The following is a 17,060-nucleotide window of genomic DNA, read 5'->3' as shown; positions in this document are numbered from 1 at the left end:
CTGACTTAAAAGCCATTAATTCAGTTATACAACCTATAGGAGCATCACAGCCAGGATTGCCTTCTCCTGCTGATTCCAAAAACTTGGCCTTTAATAGTCATAGATTTAAAATACTGTTTCTTTACTATCCCCTTAGCTGAGCAGGACTGTGAATGGTTTTCATTTACAATTCTTGCAGTAAACAACTTGCAGCTTAAGCCTGCTAAGCATTTTCATTGGAAAGTGTTGCTACAAGGTATGTTAAACAGTCAAACAATTTGCCAGATGTATGTAGGGCAAGCAATTGAACCTACTCATAAAAAATTTTCAGTGTTACATTATTCATTATATGGATGACATACTTTGTGCTGCCCCCACTCGAGAAATGTTACTCTGATATTATGATCACTTGCAAAATTCAATTTCTCCTGCTGGCTTAATTACAGCTCCTGACAAAATTCAGACTACTCCTCCTTACTCCTACTTGGGGATCTTAGTAAATGACACTACCATTGTGCCACAGAAAGTAGCCATATGTAGGGATCAAATGAAAACATTAAATGACTTTCAAAAATTACTAGGGGACATTAATTGGATAGGACCTGCTCTAGGCATTCCTACCTATGCCATGAGTAATCTATTTTCTATCCTTAGAGGAGATCCTGGTCTCACTAGCCCTCAGCAATTAACAAAGGAAGCTGAGGCAGAGTTACAACTGATTGAAAAGCAAGTCCATAAAGCTCAAATAGAATAGATCCAGAGAAGACTCTAGATTTGCTAATTTTTCCAACTCAGCATTCACCTAGTGGTGTTACTGTCCAAGAGCTGGACTTAGTAGAATGGCTTTTTCTTCCACATGCTAATTCATGGACTCTAACTCCTTATTTGGATCAAATCACTACTATGATAGCAATATGATAGGAAATGGCAGAACTCGGATTGTTAAATTACATGGATATGATCCTGGAAAAATTATTGTCCTTCTCACAAAGGCACAAATACAGCAAGTTTTATAAATAGTCTTACTTGGCAAACCCATTTAGCTGACTTTGTGGGTATTCTCGATAACCATTTTCTTAAAACAAAACTTTGAATTTTTGAACTGGTTTGGTGGAGAGACCTGATAACAAACAGTTGGGAAATAGGTAAAATAATAACTTGGGGTAGAGATTATGCTTGTGTTTCTCCAGGACCAAATCAACAGCCGATTTGGATACCATCAAGATACCTGAAACCTTATCATAAGACAGATGCCAAGGAAGAGATCCCAAGGACTCCTGGTTGCAGCCATGTCAAGACTGACGCTGAGGAGGACCCCAACTGTCAACGAGCAACACCCATCAAACACAGCCACCCACCTGGGGACAGATCGAGAAGCTGTCACAGATGGCGGAAGAAAACCTGAGGAAAGCTGGACAACCAGGCACAATAAGTAATTGGATTCTCCCTAGAATAACTAAATTTAAACCAATTGAAGGTGCTGAGAATGTTTTTACAGATGGGTCTAGCAATGGTAAAGCTTCTTATTCTGGCTCAAAAAGTAAAGTTTTTCAGAGGCCCTATGGTTCAGCTCAAAAAGCAGAGCTTGTAGCTGTAATTGAGGTACTGACTGCTTTTAATATGCCTATTAATGTGATTTCTGATTCTTCATACATGGTTCATTCCACACAGTTAATTGAAAACGCTCAGTTACAATGTCAGACAGATGAACAACTGATTACTTTATTTACCCAACTGCAAGCAGCAGTTAGGAGTAGAATGCACCCTTTTTACATCACTCACATTAGGGCTTATACACCTCTTCTAGGATCTTTGACTGAAGGGAATCAAATGGCTGATCGCCTTGTTGCTAATGTAATATCTAATGCCAGACACTTTCACGATTTAACTCATGTTAATGCCTCTGGTCTCAAACGCAGATACAGCATTACCTGGAAAGAAGCTAAAGCTATTATCCAGCGATGCCCAACTTGCCAAGTGGTGCCTTCCTCATCTTTTACAGGAGGAGCTAATCCTCGAGAACTGGAAACTAATTCTCTTTGGCAAATGGAGGTCACCCATGTTCCCTCGTTTGGGAGACTAGTTTATGTACATGTGTGTGTGGACACCTTTTCTCATTTTGTCTGGGCTACATGCCAATCAGGAGAGTCTTCTGCCTGTGTTAAACGTCACCTCTTGCAGTATTTTGTGGTGATGGGCATTCCAGCTTCTATTGAAACAGATAATTCCCCAGGCTATACTAGCCAAGCTCTAGCTACATTTTTCTCTATATGGAATATTAAACACATTACTGGTATCCCATATAATTCTCAAGGACAAGCCATAGTGGAAAGAATGAATCTCTTCCTGAAACAGCAGTTGCAAAAACAGAAAGGGGGAAATGGATTACGGGACAGCCCATATATAATCGAATCTAGCATTCTTAACTTTAAATTTTTTGAGCCTGCCTAAAGGCCAGATGCTATCAGCAGCTGAACAGCATCTACAGAAACCAGCTGCAAAGACAGAAGCAGAACAACTGGTTTGGTGGACAGACCCAATAACAAAAAGTTGGGAAATAGGTAAAATAATAACTTGGGGTAGAGGTTATGCTTGTGTTTCTCCAGGACCAAATCAACAGCCGATTTGGATACCATCAAAACACCTGAAACCTTATCATAAGCCAGATGCCAGGGAAAAGATTCTGGGAGGATCCTGAGGACCCCCAGTTGCAGCCATGTCAAGACTGATGATGAGGAGGACCCCAACTGTCATGAGCAACACCCATCGAACACAGCCACCCACCTGGGGACAGAACAAGAAGCTGTCACAGATGGTGGAAGAAAACCTGAGGAAAGCAGGACAACCAGTCACAATAAGTAATTTAATGATAGCTGTGATAGCAGTGATCAACATTGCCATGATATTCCTTCAACAAGGGCTGACACAGAGAACAATTACACTTATTGGGCATATTTATCCATCTTGGCTGGCAACAATGCCTGGATGCAATCACTCTATGACACAGTTACATATGCTTTCTGATCTCAGTATTTACCATAATGAATCTGCTCCTATAATTGAGGCATACCACCCTCAAAAACCTATTTGTAAATAAAATTGAACCTGGCCAGAAAAAATGAATGTACTTGTTTAGGAAAATTGCATTGCAGAACAGGCAGAGGTGCTGTGCAGTGATTCCTAAGGAATTGATTGGTCCCCTAGGGGATGTTTAGCTTGAACTGCACCTCTCAGTCTGCGTGCCATGGCCACACTATGTTCAGCTGGTCTGAACAAAATGGTCAGATGGTAGAAATGGTAAGAAGTATGGCAAGAGTTCCTATTATCTGGAACCATGGCAGCATAGTGGCACCTCAACCTCAAATGATATGGCCCGTTGTAGGAGCTAAACAAGGATTTGTGGAGACTATTAATAGCTCTTAATAAAATCAAAATTTAGGAAAGAATAAAAAAGCATCTAGAAGGACACTCTGCAAACTTGTCTTTGGATATTGCAAAATTAAAAGAACAAATATTTAAAGCATCCCAGGCACACTTGACCTTAATGCCAGGAACTGGAGTGCTCGAAGGAGCTGCAGACAGATTAGCAGCTAGTAACCTATTAAAATGGAGAAAAACACTTGGAAGCTCTGTGATTTCAACAATGATTGTGCTTTTAATCTGTGTTGTTTGTCTCTGTATACTCTGCAGATGTGGATCCTGACTCCTGCAAGAAGTAGCTCACCATGACAAACCTGCTTTTGCTTTTATCACTTTGCAAAACAAAGGGGGACATGTTGGGAACAGGCCCCAAAATCTGGCCATAAACTGGCCCCAAAACTGGCCATAAACAAAATCTCTGCAGCACTGTGACATGCCCGTGACGGCCTTGACACAATGCTGGAGGGTTGTCAGTTTACCGGAATGAGGGCAAGGAACACCTGACCCACCCAGGGTGGAAAACCACTTAAGGCATTCTTAAACCACAAACAATAGCATAAGCGATCTGTGCCTTAAGGACATGTTCATGCTGCAGGTAACCAGCCAGAGCCCATTCCTTTATTTCTGCCCATCCCTTTATTTCCCGTAAGGAATACTTATAGTAAATCTTATGACTGGCTTGCTGTCAATAAATATGTGGGTAAATCTCTGTTTATGGCTCTCAGCTCTGAAGGCTGTGAGACCCCTGATTTCCCATTCCACACTCTATATTTCTGTGTGTGTGTCTTTAATTCCTCTAGCGCCACTGGGTAAGGGTCTCTATGACCGAGCTGGTCTCGGCAGTGAATGATCTCTACAATGAAAACTATAAAACACTGATACAAGAAATTAAGAAGACGGGCCTGGCACAGTGGCTTAGGCCTGTAATACAAGCACTTTGGGAGGCTGAGGCAGGCAGCTCATCTGAGGTCAGGAGTTCGAGACCAGCCTGGCCAACATGGCGAGACCCCTATCTCTACTAAAATTACAAAAATTAGCTGGGCGTGGTGGTGGTCACCTGTAATCCCAGCTACTCAGGAGGCTGAGGCAGGAGAATCATGTGAACCCAGGAAGTGGAGGTTGCAGTGAGCCAAGATCACACCAGTGCACTCCAACCTGGGCAACAAAGCAAGACTGTGTCTCAAAAAAAAAAAAAAAATTCGAAGACATGCACACACAAAAGGAAAGATGTTCCACATTCACCAACTGGAAGAATCAATACTGTTAAAATATCCATACCACCCAAAACAACCTACAGATTCAATGCAATCCCTATCAAAATATCAATGAACCAAAGACATTCTTCACAGAAACAGAAAAAAAAAAATCCTAAAACTTATATGGAATAACAAAAGACCCAGAATAGCCTACGCTATCTGAGCAAAAACAACAAAACTGAAGGAATGACATTACTTGACTTCACGTTATCTGACTCCAAATTACAACTTCAAATTATACTAAAGAGCTATAGTAACCAAAATAGCATGGCACCAGCATAAAAACAGACACACAGACCAATGAAACAGAATGGAGAACCCAGAAACAAATTCATACATCTACAGTGAACTCATTTTTGACAAAAGTACCAAGAACATACATTGGGAAAATGGGTGTCTCTTCAATAAATGGTGCCGGGAAAACTTGATATACATATGCAGAAGAATGAAACTAGACCCCTATCTCTCACTACACACAAAAATGAAATTAAAATGGATTAAAGACTTAAGACCTCAAGCTATGAAACTACTAAAAGAAAACACTGGAGAAAATCTCCAGGACATTGAACCAGGCAGAGATTTCTGGAGTAATACCCCACCACAGCATACATGGACAAATGGTATCACATCAAGTTAAAAAGCTTCTGCACAACAAAGGAAACAACAAAGTGAAGACACAACCTACAGACCAGGAGAAAGTATTTGCAAACTATCCATCTGGCAAGGGATGAATAACCAGAATACATAAGAAGCTCAAACAATGCTATAGGAAAAAAATCTAATAATCCTAATTAAAAAATGAACAAAGGTCTGAACAGACATTTCTCAAAATAAGACATACAAATAGACATACCAATAGACATTTCTCAAAATAAGACATACAGGCATATGAAAAGGTGCTCAACATCACTGATCAGAGAAATGTAAAACAAAACTACAAGGAGATATCATCTCACCCCAGTTAAAATGGCTTATATCCAAAAGACAGGCAATAATGAATGATGGTGAGCATGTGGAGAAAAGGGAATCCTCATACACCATTGGTGGGAATGTAAATTAGTACAAGCACTATGGAGACCAGTCTGGAGGTTCCCCAAAAACTAAAAATAGAGCTACCATGTGATTCAGCAATCCCACTCATATTATATACCCAAAAGAAAGGAAATCAGTATACCAAAGAGGTCTGCAGTCTCATGTTTCCTGCAGCACTGTTCACAATAGCCAAGATATGGAAGCAACCTAAATGTCCATCAACAAATGAATGGATAAAGAAAACATGATACATATACACAATGGAGTACTATTCAGCCATAAAAAAGAATGAGATACCGTCATTTGCAACAACAGGGATAGAACTAGAGGTCATTATGTTAAGTAAAATAAGCCAGGCACACAGAATGACAAACTTTGCCTGTTGTCACTTATTTGCAGAAGCTAAAAATTAAAACAATTGAACTCACGGAGAGAGAGACTAGATGATGGTTACCAGAGGCTGAGAAGGGAGTGAGGGGAGAGACAGTTAATGTATACAAAAATATAGTTACATAGAATGCATAAGATCTAGTATTTGATAGCACAACAGCATGACTACAGTCAACAATACTTTATTGCACATTTTAAAGTAACTTTAAAAGAGTATCATTGGGTTGTGAAAGATTCTCCCCCAAGCCTGAAAGCTTAAAGGAATGAATACTTCCTCCCTCCTCAAGCCCAGTCCCAATGCACAAGGACAGTTGCGCCAGCAGCATGCATCAGCAAGTTAGCAGAAGCAGGAAGAGAGCTGGCTGGAAGACACCCCTGAAGATCGAGAGGGAGGCCAGTGGGCACTACACAGCAGCCATGTCAGACTGGGACAATTCCTGCTTACAGAGGACTGTAAAACCCCTTCCCTGTCCTCACTTGGGGCTGACGCTACTGTCAAGCAGTGAGTACCATCTGACCCCTTTCGCTTGCTATTCTGTCCTATTTTTCCTTAGAATTCGGGGGCTAAATACCAGGCACCTGTCAGCCAGTTAAAAGTGACTAGCACAGCCACTGGACTAAAGACACGGGTGTCAGGCTTTCTGGGAAAGGGCTAACAACCCCTGACTCTTCGGAGTTGGGAGCGTTGGTTGGCCTGGAACCAGCTTTCTGCTTTTCCTGTACTTCCAGGCTGAGCCGAGGGTTAACAGAGAGGAAATCCATTCAGCTCCGGGGTCCTGACAACAAGTTGGTTGACCCTTGGCCATGAGCAGAACTCTCAAAGTCATGTCGCCCAAGTGAGACTTGCCCATCTATCCTATCTATCCTGACCCTTGCCTCCTGGGTCCTAACGCTTGTCAGAAAAACTTTCTCTCGCCTCTCTTCTCTGAGGCTAGTCCCACTTCTAGAAACCACTTCCTGTCTCTGGTGCTTTTCTAGTAAGAATGATTTCTAGTATAAACTCCAGAACTCTGTTAACCTTCTTTAGGCACCCGGGCTCACCAATTAGAAAGACATAATTTTTGCTCAAAGCCCCGTCAGGGTGGGGGACAATCCGGAATTTTAGGAACCCTCCTCAGACTAGCAGGCCTAACAAAAGCTATTCTGGAAGCTAGGATATGGGGAGCTTCAGAAATGATATCCTTGTATTCATATAAGTGAGGACAAAAAGGCATCACTCTTCCAACCCTGGAGATCCCTCCCCTCCCTCAGGGTATGGCCCTCCACTTCATTTTTGGGGCACAACATCTTTACAGGAGGGGTAAAGTCCCAATACTAACAGGAGAACGCTTAGGACCCTAACAGGTTTTTGAGAATGTATCAGTAAGGGCCACTAAATCCGATTTTTCTCGGTCCTCTTTGTGGTCTAGGAGGACAGGCAAGGGTGCAGATTTTTTGAGAATGCATTGGTAAGGGCCACTAAATCTGAGCTTCCTCGGTCCTCCTTGTGGTCTAGGAGGAAAACTAGTGTTTCTGCTGCTGCGTCAGTGAGCGCAACTATTCCGATCAGCAGGGTCCAGGGACCGACTGTTGCGGGTTCTTGGGGAAGAGGTGTTTCTGCTGCTGCATCGGTGAGCACAACTATTCCGATCAGCAGGGTTCAGGGACCATTGTGGGTTCTTGGGCGGGGGAGAAACAAACAAACCAAAACTGTGGGCGGTTTTGTCTTTCAGATGGGAAACAATCAGGCATCAACAGGCTCACCCTTGAAATGCAGCCTAAGCCACTGGGACCAATTTGACCTGCAAACCCTGAAAAAGAGGCAGCTCATTTTTACTGCACTATGGCCTGGCCCCAATATTCTCTCTCTGATGGGGAAAAATGGCCACCTGAGGGAAGTATAAATTACAATACTATCCTGAAGCTTGACCTTTTCTGTAAGAGGGAAGGCAAATGGAGTGAAACACCTTATGTCCAAGCTTTCTTTTCATTGAAGGAGACTATACAACTATGCAAAGTTTGCAATTTACATCCCACGGGAGGACCTCTCAGCTTACCCCCCACATCCTATCCTCCCTATAGCTCCCTTTCCTATTAATGATAAGCCTCCTCTAATCTCCCCTGCCCAGAAGGAAATAAGCAAAGAAATCTTCAAAGGACCACAAAAACCCCTGGGCTATCGGTTATGTCCCCTTCAAGCTGTAGCGGGAGGGAATTTGGCCCAACCAGGGTACATGTCCCTTTCTCCCTCTCTGATTTAAAGCAGATCAAGGCAGACCTGGGGAAGTTTTCAGATGATCCTGATAGGTACATCGATGTCCTACAGGGTCTAGGGCAAACCTTCAATCTCACTTGGAGAGATGTCATGCTATTTTTAGATCAAACCCAGGCCTTTAATGAAAACAATGCAGCTTTATCTGCAGCCTGAGAGTCTGGAGATACCTGGTATCTTAGTCAAGTAAATGGCAGAATGACAGCTGAAGAAAGGGACAAATTCCCTACTGGTAAGCAAGCCGTCCCCAGTATGGATCCCCACTGGGACCTCGACTCAGATAATGGGGACTGGAGTCGTAAACATCTGTTGACCTGTATTCTAGAAGGACTAGGAAGAATTAGGAAAAAGCCCATGAATTATTCAATGATGTCTACCATAACTCAGGGAAAGGAAGAAAATCCTTCTGCCTTCCTTAAGTGGCTACGGAAGGCCTTAAGAAAATATACTCCCTTGTCACCCGACTCACTTGAGAGTCAATTGATTCTAAAAGATAAGTTTATCACCCAATCAGCCGTGGATATCAGGAGAAAGCTCCAAAAGCGAGCCCTGGGCCCTGAACAAAATCTGGAGGCATTATTAAACCTGGCAACCTTGGTGTTCTATAATAGGGACCAAGAGGAACAGGCCCAAAAGGAAAAGCGATATCAGAGAAAGGCTGCAGCCTTAGTCATGGCCCTCAGACAAACAAACCTTGGTGGTTCAGAAAGGACAGAAAAATGGAGCAGGCAAAGCACCCAGTAGGGCTTGTTATCAGTGTGGTTTACAAGGACATTTTAAAAAAGATTGTCCAATGAGAAACAAGCCGACCCCTCGTCCATGTCCACTATGCCGAGGCAATCACTGGAAGGTGCACTGCCCCAGAGGACAAAGGTTCTCTGGGTCAGAAGCCCCCAACCAAATGATCCAACAACAGGACTGAGGGTGCCTCAGGCAAACGCCAGCTCATGTCATCACCCTCACTGAGCCCCGGGTAGGTTTAACCATTGAAGGCCAGGAAACTAACTTCCTCCTGGACACTGGCGTGGCCTTCTCAGTGTTAATCTCCTGTCCTGGACGACTGTCCTTAAGGTCTGTTACCATCCGAGGAATCCTGGGACAGCCTGTAACCAGGTATTTCTCCCACCTTCTCAGTTGTAACTGGGAGTCTTGGCTCTTTTCACACGCCTTTCTTGTCATGCCTGAAAGTCCCACACCCTTATTAGGGAGGGATATGTTAGCCAAAGCTGGAGCTATTATCTACATGAATATGGGGAACAAGTTACCCATTTGTTGTCCCCTACTTGAGGAAGCAATCTACCTTGAAGTCTGGGCATTGGAAGGACAATTTGGAAGGGCAAAAAATGCCCACCCAGTCCAAATCAGGATAAAAGATCCCACCATTTTTCCTTATCAAAGGCAATATCCCTTAAGGCCTGAAGCTCATAAAGGATTACAGGATATTGTTAAACATTTAAAAGCTCAAGGCTTAGTAAGGAAATGCAGCAGTCCCTGCAACACCCCAATTCTAGGAGTACAAAAACCGAATGGTCAGTGGAGACCAGTGCAAGATCTTAGACTAATCAATGAGGCAGTAATTCCTCTGTATCCAGTTGTACCCAACCCCTATACCCTGCTCTCTCAAATACCAGAGGAAGCAGAATGGTTCACGGTTCTGGACCTCAAGGATGCCTTCTTCTGTATCCCCTGCACTCTGACTCCCAGTTTCCCTTTGCCTTTGAGGATCTCACAGACCACACGTCCCAACTTATATGGATCGTCTCACCCCAAGGGTTTAGGGATCGCCCTCATCTGTTTGGTCAGGCACTGGCCCAAGATCTAGGCCACTTCTCAAGTCCAGGCACTCTGGTCCTTCAGTATGTGGATGATTTACTTTTGGCTACCAGTTCGGAAGCCTCATGCCAGCAGGCTACTCTAGATCTCTTGAACTTTCTAGCTAATCAAGGGTACAAGGTATCTAGGTTGAAAGCCCAGCTTTGCCTACAGCAGGTCAAATATCTATCCCTAATCTTAGCCAGAGGGACCAGGGCCCTCAGCAAGGAACGAATACAGCCTATACTGGCTTATCCTCGCCCTAAGACATTAAAACAGTTGTGGGGGTTCCTTCGAATCACCACTTTTGCCAACTATGGATCCCCGGATACAGCGAGATAGCCAGGCCCCTCTATACTCTAATCAAGGAGACCCAGAGGGCAAATACTCATCTAGTAGAATGGGAACCAGAGGCAGAAACAGCCTTCAAAACCTTAAAGCAGGCCCTAGTACAAGCTCCAGCTTTAAGCCTTCCCACAGGACAAAACTTCTCTTTATACATCACAGAGAGAGCAGGGATAGCTCTTGGAGTCCTTACTCAGACTCGTGTGTGACAACTGGTGGCATACCTAAGTAATGAATTTGATGTAGTAGCAAAAGGCTGGCCTCACTGTTTAAGAGTAGTTGTGGCAGTGGCCGTATTAGTGTCAGAGGCTATCAAAATAATACAAGGAAAGGATCTCACTGTCTGGACTACTCATGATGTAAACGGCATACTAGGTGCCAAAGAGAGTTTATGGCTATCAGACAACCACCTACTTAGATACCAGGCACTACTCTTTGAGGGATCAGTGCTTCAAATACATGCGTGGCCCTCAACTCTGCCACTTTTCTCCCAAAGGATGGGGAACCAATCGAGCATGACTGCCAACAAACTATAGTCCAGACTTAGGCTGCCCGAGATGATCTCTTAGAAGTCCCCTTAGCTAATCCTGACCTTAATCTATATATCAACAGAAGTTCATTTGTGGAGAATGGGATACGAAGGGCAGGTTATGCCATAGTTAGTGATGTAACCATACTTCAAAGTAAGCCTCTTCCCCTAAGGCCCAGCACCCAGTTAGGAGAACTAGTGGCACTTACCTGAGCCTTAGAACTGGGAAAGGAAAAAAAGAATAAATGTGTATACAGGTAGCAAGTATGCTTATCTAATCCTACATGCCCATGCTGCAATATGGAAAGAAAGGGAGTTCCTAACCTCTGGGAGAACCCCCATTAAATACCACAAGGAAACCATGGAGTTATTGCACGCAGTGCAAAAACCCAAGGAGGTGGCAGTCTTACACTGCCAAAGCCATCAAAAGGGGAAGGAGAGGGGAGAACAGCAGCATAAGTGGCTGGCAGAGGCAGGGAAAGACCAGCAGAAAGGAAAGAGAGAAAGAAACAGAAAATCAGAGAGAGAGACAGAGGAAGAGAGAGACAAAGAGGGAGTCAGAGAGAAAGAAAGAGACAAAGTCAATGAGACAGAGACAAAGAGAGAGTCAGAGAAAGAGAGACACAGAAAGTCAAAGAGAGAGACAAAGGGACAGGGAATCAGAAAGAGAGACAAAGTCGTCAAAGAGAAAGAGAGATAGAAGTAGTAAAGAAAAAACAGTGTACCCTATTGTGGGCGGCAAGCCACCCAGGTGCCGAGGCAAGAGACCAAGGGCACGAGCTGTTCCAGTATAATAAAATATATAAAATAAGAATAGTTATACTAAATATAGATCATAGAGATTATATATGAATATCATTAATCATTAGTTTGTAGCAATTACTCTTTATTCCAATATTATAATAATCCTCACTCTACAATCATAACCTAGGAAAAACCAGGCCATACAGAGATAGAAGCTGAGGGGACATAGTGAGAAGTGACCAGAAGACAAGAGTGTGAGCCTTCTGTTATGCCCAGACAGAGCCACCAGAGGGCTCCTTGGTCTAGCAGTAACACCAGCATCCCGTGGTCTAGCGGTAGCGTCAGTGTCAAGGAAAAACACCCACTACTTAGCAGACCGGGAAAGGGAATCTCCCTTTCCCAGGGTAGTTTAGAGAAGACTCTACTCCTCCACCTCTTGCGGAGGGCCTGACATCAGTCAGGCTCCCCCGCAGTTATCCAGAGGCCTAACCATCTCCCTGTGATGCCGTGCTTCAGTGGTCACACTCCTAGTCCACCTTCATGTTCCATCCTATACACCTGGCTCTGCCTTTTAGATAGCAGTAGCAAATTAGTGAAAGTACTAAAAGTATCTGATAAGCAGAAATAATGGCATAAGCTGTCTCTCTCTCTCCTCTCTCTCTCTGCCTCGGCTGCCAGGCAGGAAAGGGCCCCCCTGTCCAGTGGACACGTGACCCACGTGACCTTACCTATCATTGGAGATGGCTCACACTCCTTACCCTGCCCCTTGTCTTGTATCCAATAAATATCAGCACAGCCTGGCATTTGGGACCACTACCGGTCTCCACGTCTTGGTGGTAGTGGTCCCCTAGGCCCAACTGTCTTTTCTTTTATCTCTTTGTCTTGTGTCTTTATTTCTACATTCTCTCATCTCTGCACATGGGGAAAAAACCCACCGACCCTGTGGGGCTGGACCCTACACCCTATTCCTTTAAAAGCCAGGGTAAAGTTAAAACCTATAACTGATAACTGAAGGCCTTCTCTGTAACTCTATAACACTCCAATACCACCTTGTTGTCAGTGTAAACAAGGGCATAGCCCGAAAGCATTGAGGCTACTGACAACCCAGGGCCTTCCTATCAAAAATCCTTAACCCAGCAGGTTTCCTAACAGGGGATCTAAATCTTAATTAATTACCATACAAAGGTCCGACCAGATCTAGGAGGAACTCCCTTTAGGACAGGACTATAGATGGTTCCTCCCACGTGGTTAAGTGGTTAAGGAAAAAAGACACAAGGGGTATTCAGTAAATAAGGAAACTGTAGAAGAGCAGAGTTAGGAAAATTGCCTAATAATTGCCTTGCTCAAATGTGCGAGCTGTTTGCACTCAGCCAAACCTTAAAGTACTTACAGAATCAGGAAGGAGCCATCTATATCAATTCTAAGTTAATATGGACTGAACGAGGTCTTATTAATAGCAAACAATAATTGAAATCTCAAACTTACAAGGTTTTCAACAGAAGAAAAGTTTGCTAAAAGTTAACAGTGTAAACATATATTATCCTAACTTCTAATCTTGTGGAAATCTGACCCTATCAGTACCACTCAAAGTTCAAGTCCGTTAGTGCAGAGCCATACAACTAATACCCCTACCTAGAGGGTTAGAAATGGCCACTGCTACAGGAACCGGAATAGCCAGTTTACCTACTTCATTATCCTACTACCACACACTCTCAAAGGATTTCTCAAGACAGTTTGCAAGAAATAACAAAATCTATCCAGTAAGGATACTAACTACAATCCCAAACAGACTTTGGCAGCAGTGACTCTCCAAAACCGCTGAGGCCTAGACCTCATCACTGCTGAGAAAGGAGGACTCTGCACCTTCTTAGGGGAAGAGTGTTGTTTTTACACTAACCAGTCAGTGATAGTATGAGATGCCACCCAGCATTTATAGGAAAAGGCTTCTGAAATCAGACAACGCCTTTCAAACTCTTATACCAACCTCTGGAGTTGGACAACATGGCTTCTCCCCTTTCTAGGTCCCATGGCAGCCATCTTGCTATTACTTGCCTTCGGGCCCTGTATTTTTAACCTCCTTGTCAAATTTGTTTCCCCTAGAATTGAGACCATCAAGCTACAGATGGTCTTACAAATGGAACCCCAAATGAGCTCAACTAACAACTTCTACCAAGGACCCCTGGGCCAACCTGCTGGCCCTTTCACTGGCCTAACGAGTTCCCCTCTGGAAGACACTACAACTGCAGGGCCCCTTCTTCATCCCTATCCAGCAGGAAGTAGCTAGAGCAGTCATCGGCCAAATTCCCAACAGTAGTTGGGGTGTCCTGTTTAGAGGGGGGATTGAGAGGTGAAGCTGGCTGTGCTTCTGGGTTGGGTGGGGACTTTGAGAAATATTCTGTCTAAAGGACTGTAAATGCACCAATCAGGGCTCTGTGTCTAGCTAAAGGTTTGTAAACTCACCAATCAGTGCTCTGCGTCTAGCTAAAGGTTTGTAAACGTACCAATCAGTGCTCTGTGTCTAGCTAACTGGGTAGGGGACTTGGAGAACTTTTCTGTCTAGCTAAAGGATTGTAAATGTACCAATCAGCGCTCTGTGTCTAGCTAAAGGTTTGTAAACACACCAATCAATCAGCACTCTGTAAAACAGACCAATCAGCACTCTGTAAAATGGACCAATCAGCACTCTGTAAAACGGACCAATCAGCTCTCTGTAAAATAGACCAATCAGCAGGATGTGGGTGTGGCCAAATAAGGGAATAAAAGCAGGCCACCTGAGCTACCAGCAGCAACCTGCTTGGTTCACTTCCATGCTGTGGAAGCTTTGCTCTTTCGTTCTTCACAATAAACCTTGCTGCTGCTCACTCTTTGGGTCTGCAATACCTTTATGAGCTGTAACACTGACTGTGAAGGTCTGCGGCTTCACTCCTGAAGTCAGTGAGATCACAAACCCACTGGGCAGAACAAACAACTCTGGACATGCCACCTTTAAGAGCTATAACACTCACTGTGAAGGTCTGCAGCTTCACTCCTGAAGTCAGTGAGCCCACGAACCCACTGGGAGGAAGAAACAACTCCAGACGTGCCACCTTTAAGAGATGTAACACTCACTGCAAAGGTCTGTGGCTTCGTTCCTGAAGTCAGCAAGACCACGAACCCACCAAAAGAAGAAACTCTGGACACATCTGAACATCAGAAGGAACAAACTCTAGACATACCATCTTTAAGAACTGTAACACTCACCGCGACAGTCCGTGGCTTCATTCTTGAAGTCAGTGAGACCAAGAACCCACTGGAAGGAATCAACTCCGGACACATTTATGCAGCAGCCACATCAGACTGGGACACTTCCTGCTTACAGAGGACTATAAAACCCCTTCCTCACTTGGGGCTGACGCCATTATAAAACCCATTCCTCACTTGGGGCTGACGCCATTTAGGCCTAAACCCGTCTGCACCCAGGCGCTTACTAAAACAGCGTGTTGCTCCACACCGCCTCATGTCGTGGGCGTTGTTGGCACGTCATCGGGGTTCAAACCAATACAAGAGCCTTGCAGGTTGTTTGTACCACTAACAAAGGATAAATGCTTGAGAGGATGGATGCCCCGCTTACCTGATGTGATTATGCATTCTATGCCATATCATATATCTCATGTACCTATAAATACATATGCCTACTATGTATCCACAAAAATTAAATTTTTTTGAGATGGAGTCTTGCTCTGTCGCCCAGGCTGGAGTGCAGTGGCGTGATCTTGGCTCACTGCAAGCTCTGCCTCCTCGGTTCACGCCATTCTCCTGCCTCAGCCTCCCAAGTAGCTGGGATTACAGGCGCCCGCCACTACGCCCGGCTAATTTTTTGTATTTTTAGTAGAGACGGGGTTTCACCGTGTTAGCCAGGATGGTCTCAATCTCCTGACCTCGTGATCCGCCTGCCTTGGCCTTCCAAAGTGCTGGGATTACAAGCGTGAGCCACCGCACCCAGCTAATAAAAAAATTTTTAAAGAGATTTATTCTGAGCCAAATGAGTGCCTATGGCCCATGACGCCGCCCTCAAGAGATCCTGAGAGCATGTACCCAAGGTGGTGGGGGCACAGCCTAGTTTTATACATTGTAGGGGAAAATGAGTCTTCAATCAAATACAGATATAGCCTGGTTCCAGCAGGAAAGGCAGGACAACTCAAAGTGGGGGCTTCCAAGTCATGGGTAAGATGAGAGACAAACGGCTACATTCTTTTGAGTCTCTGCTCTGCCTTTTACTGAATACACAATTTACGCCACGGGGCAGGCAGAGGAATAGCCACTTGTGCCTTAGTCTGGCTCAGTGAATCTGCATTTTTACATAAATACAGGGCAGAGGAAGCCATCAGACATACATTTGTCTCAGGTGAGCAGAAGGGTGACTTGAGTTCTGTCCCTGTTCCTCACCTGTGAAGATCAGCTGTCAATTTACACTGCCAGGGTGCAATTCCACACAACTGTTTCAGGGTAAAGATGTGGAGGCCCACAGCGAATTTCCTCCTGGGCAAAGGGTGAGGGAGCTGTGTGGCTGTTTATCTTCGCAGCCGTCTTAGGAATAAAACGGGAGCAGGTTTGCTTGACGCAGCTCCCAGCTTGACTTTGGCTTAGTGATTTGGGGTCCCGAGATTCGTTTTCCTTTCACACTATTCTCCCTAGTTTTGTGTATGTGTGAAATATTCTATTTCTGGGCACTTTGAATTTTAAAAAGTGGACAACACTGATCTGGACTTCATTTTAGGAAATGCTGGGGGAGGCTGTAGGATCAGGTGTGCCTCCGTCCTAAATGCCCGAAAATGAGGCCGGCGCCCTGGCCCTCGCCCCGCACCCGCGCCCGCGCCCGCGGACAAGCCTCAGGAGACGCCAGGGGAGGTGCAGGGGCAGCGGCGTCCCCCGGAGACACGAGCCTCGCCTAGGGGGCGTGCGGGAGCCCCGGACCCGCGGGGAGCCAGGCGCTGCCCCGCCGCCGCCCCCACCCTGCCCAGGCCCCGCGCGCCGCTGCCGCAGCTCTCGAGGTGCTGAGGGGCGCCCGGAGGCCGCCGCCAAGCGGGTACTCACCGCGTTGCCCGCAGCCCGGGATCGCCGCCTTCTGGGACTCGGGCTGCGGCATCTTCTCTCCCGCCACAGCCCCAGTCCGACCCGCAGGAGCGGCGGCGGGCTGAACTGCTCCGGGGCCCAGCAGTCAGGCGTCGCGCACGCGCTGGGCGCAGTGGCTGCCGCGCCTCCTCAGGCCCAGGGCCCTCGCCCAGTCCCCACGCCGCTGCCTCCGCCCAGCGCGGCGCGTCCG

At 45.3% G+C, this 17,060-nt stretch overlaps 1 protein-coding gene across 2 annotated transcripts in view; it reads right to left on the bottom strand.

Annotated features, from left to right (window-relative positions):
* The window catches only part of GALNT11 (polypeptide N-acetylgalactosaminyltransferase 11), a 74,579-nt gene extending 57,519 nt beyond the window's left edge, over positions 1 to 17,060 (bottom strand). For both annotated transcript variants that reach the window (XM_030826206.1, XM_030826208.1), the window contains exon 1: positions 16,832 to 17,060. The gene's annotated coding sequence lies outside the window, so the exon portion shown is untranslated. The remainder of the gene's footprint in view (positions 1 to 16,831) is intronic.

This window comes from Nomascus leucogenys, chromosome 13 (genome assembly GCF_006542625.1).
Source record: "Nomascus leucogenys isolate Asia chromosome 13, Asia_NLE_v1, whole genome shotgun sequence".
Lineage (NCBI taxonomy): Eukaryota > Metazoa > Chordata > Mammalia > Primates > Hylobatidae > Nomascus > Nomascus leucogenys.
This window is presented reverse-complemented; position numbering and strand designations above follow the sequence as displayed.